General features: G+C 42.5%; 1 pseudogene; it reads left to right on the top strand.

The window, feature by feature from the left end:
- The first annotated feature begins 539 nt into the window (after nucleotides 1–539).
- Nucleotides 540–1,915, top strand: LOC125354917 (annotated as a pseudogene).
- The last annotated feature ends 1,131 nt before the right edge of the window (nucleotides 1,916–3,046 follow it).

The following is a 3,046-nucleotide window of genomic DNA, read 5'->3' as shown; positions in this document are numbered from 1 at the left end:
ATAGTTTATGAAAACATCTTTGCCACAAACCATGAAAATTTTCAGGAAGAAAACCCAGAGGAGCAGACTCCTGGCAAGAGATGCACCTGCAGCCCAAGAACAGCACTACAAGCACGGACTTAGGAGTCTCTCTCTCTCTCTCTCTCTCTCTCTCTCTCTCTCTCTCTCTCTCTCTCTCTCTCTCACACACACACACACACACACACACACACACACACACACACATAAACCTGGGAGATATTAATATACAAAACATATTATTTATATTAAAAATCAATTGAAATGCAAATATTGAAGATTGCTAGCCAAAATATAGAACTGTTTGACACCAAGAGAGGACTAGCAGCAAATCCTTGTTCTTCAGGAAAGATCCAAACCTAGACCTGAGCTCTCTGAGTGGAAGGGGGTGAGGAGTACTTCAGGACCTGTGGTGGCCAGTAGCTACCATATCAAGTGAGGTATATTTCCATCACTGTGGAACTCTCTGCCTGCTTCATATCTATCACTAGATCCAATATAGGAACATCTCAAGAAAATCCATGGCTTCAGGTTCTAGTATCAAGAACATGAGAGAGATAGCTACTTGCCCCATTTGCATGAGCCTGATGACTCACTCAATGAGCATCAGATGTGGACACAGTTTCTGCCAATCATGTATAATGATCTTCTCTAAGGTGCTAAGCCAAAAGCAAGCAGAGATGAAGATGTTCAACTGCCCCCTGTGTCGTGCCCCCTGTAGTATACAGGGTATCTGGAGCAACAGAGGGCTGAAAAATGTAATTGAAGTCATCAAAATGGACCAGGAGATGCTGTGTGGGAAACATGGGGAGAAGCTCCACCTGTTCTGTGAAGGTGAAAGGCAGCTCATCTGTTGGCACTGTGAGCAGTCAGAGCACTAAGGGCATGCCACCGTGCTTGTGGAAGATGTATGGCAGGGATACAAGGAAAAACTCCAGAAAGCTATGGCTAACTTGAATCAACTCCAAGAGGAATGTATGAATCAAATGATGTTTGTGACAATGCAAAAAACTGACTGGAGGAAAGAGAAAACATAAAGATACAAGAAATCAAGTCTGACTTCAGGAACCTCTGGAGTTTTCTGCATGAGGAGGAGAAATCTTACATCTCGAAGCTGGAAAAAGAGGAAGAGCAGATGCTGGAGAGAATGAGGAGCAGTGAGACCAGTCTGGAGCAGAAGAGCAATGAACTCCTGGAACTGGAGGCAAAATGTCAAGGCTCAGTCCAGACCATACTACAGGGTGTGAAAGACACTTTGGTCAGGAGTTTGGCGGTGAAGCTGGAAGACCCTGAGAACTTTTCCTTGGAGATCCAAACTATGTGTAATGTCTCTGAGATTTATTTTGATGTGAAGAAAACCATAAGGCAATATCAAGTCAATGTGACTCTGGATCCAAGCACTGCACATCCTGATCTACTTCTGTCTGAAGACTGGAGACAAGTGATTCTTGTATCCACCAAGGAAAATCTTGAAGCATCACCAAGGAGATTTACTCCCTTCCCTTGTGTCCTGGGCTGTGAGGGCTTCACTTCAGGAAGATACTACTTTGAAGTGGGTGTTAGAGAAGGAACAGACTGGGATTTTGGAGTTTGTTTGGAAAATGTACAGAGGGGCACTGACATGAATCTTAACCCTGAGTTTGGATTCTGGATGATCTGGCTGCAAAAGGAAAATGACTATGTGGCACTTACCTCTCCGACTTTTGCTTATCTGAATGAAAAGCTCCTGGTAGTAGAAGTTTTTCTAGACTACGAGGCAGGACTTGTTTGTTTTTACAACATGACTACTGGTTCCCATATCTTTACCTTCCCAAAGGCTTCTTTCTCTAATGCTCTCATGTACCTTTTCCAGCTTTATCCACATTCTCCTTTGTCCCTGCCTCTTCCTGATGAGTAAAGAAAGGAACAGTCTCTTTTTTTTGTCAACCAACAGCGAATATGTGTAAATCCCATAAAGGTAGGTATTTGGTCCATTTTCTTTTTTTTTTTTTGACATTTTATTCACTTATTTATTACATAATTCTTTTTTAAATATTGTTTTATTAATTGAACATAAATTTTTTTACAAGGTGTTGTGCAAAGAGGGTGCAGTTACATAGTAGGGCAGTGTGTACATTTCTTTTTTTTTTTTGGCCAGTCCTGGGCCTTGGACTCAGGGCCTGAGCACTGTCCCTGGCTTCTTCCCGCTCAAGGCTAGCACTCTGCCACTTGAGCCACAGCGCCGCTTCTGGCCGTTTTCTGTATATGTGGTGCTGGGGAATCGAACATAGGGCCTCGTGTATCCGAGGCAGGCACTCTTGCCACTAGGCTATATCCCCAGCCCCATACATTCTTGTGATATCTTACAACCTGTTTTTCCATCCCTTGTCTAGGTCAGGTAGACACATATGCAATATACAATGTATCAAGAACATATAGAGTGTTCACAGACTTGGTCTCTACTGTCTCTCCGTCTCCCTTTGTTAACAGTCATATATCAGGGAGATCATGCCCCTTTGTTTTCTGTGTTCTAGGCTTGTCTCACTCAACATTATTTCTTGAGTTCTGACCATTTCCCTGCGAATAACAGTATTTCACCATTCCTAATCGCTATGTAGTATTCCATTGTGTATAAGTACCATATTTTTTGGATCCATTCGTCTGTGGAGGGGCATCTGGGTTGTTTCCATATTTTGGCTATTTTGAATTGTGCCATGATAAACATGGAAGTACAAATGTCTTTTTGATATCTTGGGTTTTGCTATTTAGGATAGATGCCTAGGAGTGGTATGGCTGGGTCATAGGGTAGGTCTATATTGAGCTTTTTGAGAAACCTCCATACTGTTCTCCAAAGTGGTTGTACTAATTTGCACTCCCACCTCTTTCCCCACAGCCCCTCCAGCATTTGTTGTTTCCTGAGTTCAGAGTATAGGCCATTCTAACTGGAGTGAGGTGGTATCTCAGGGTTGTTTTTATTTGCATTTCCTTTACTAGCAGGGATGTTGAGCATTTCCTCATGTGTTTCTTTGCCATTTTTATATCTTCTCTT

The sequence above is a fragment of the Perognathus longimembris genome, chromosome 1, assembly GCF_023159225.1.
Source record: "Perognathus longimembris pacificus isolate PPM17 chromosome 1, ASM2315922v1, whole genome shotgun sequence".
Taxonomy (NCBI): domain Eukaryota; kingdom Metazoa; phylum Chordata; class Mammalia; order Rodentia; family Heteromyidae; genus Perognathus; species Perognathus longimembris.
This window is presented reverse-complemented; position numbering and strand designations above follow the sequence as displayed.